Here is a 283-nt window from a genome sequence, read left to right on the forward strand (position 1 = left end):
TTATTTTATTATTTTATCTTATTTAAATATTTGAAGATAATTGAAAGATTATATCATTAACTATTACTTATTATAGATGCACGCAGAAATTAAGGATCCTCATACAACTTCTATCCTTTGTTTTTTATTTTTCTCTATTTTTTTTAATTATTTTAAAAGTACGATAGAAGATATTGTCTAAATTTAGTGATAAGGTTAATTAATCGTAGTTAAAAATAAATAGAAAATTTTATTTTAGACGATCAATATATGAAGAATATTTTTAAGAAAGAAAAAAAATCAG

This window comes from Arachis ipaensis, chromosome B05 (assembly GCF_000816755.2).
Source record: "Arachis ipaensis cultivar K30076 chromosome B05, Araip1.1, whole genome shotgun sequence".
Taxonomy (NCBI): Eukaryota; Viridiplantae; Streptophyta; class Magnoliopsida; order Fabales; family Fabaceae; genus Arachis; species Arachis ipaensis.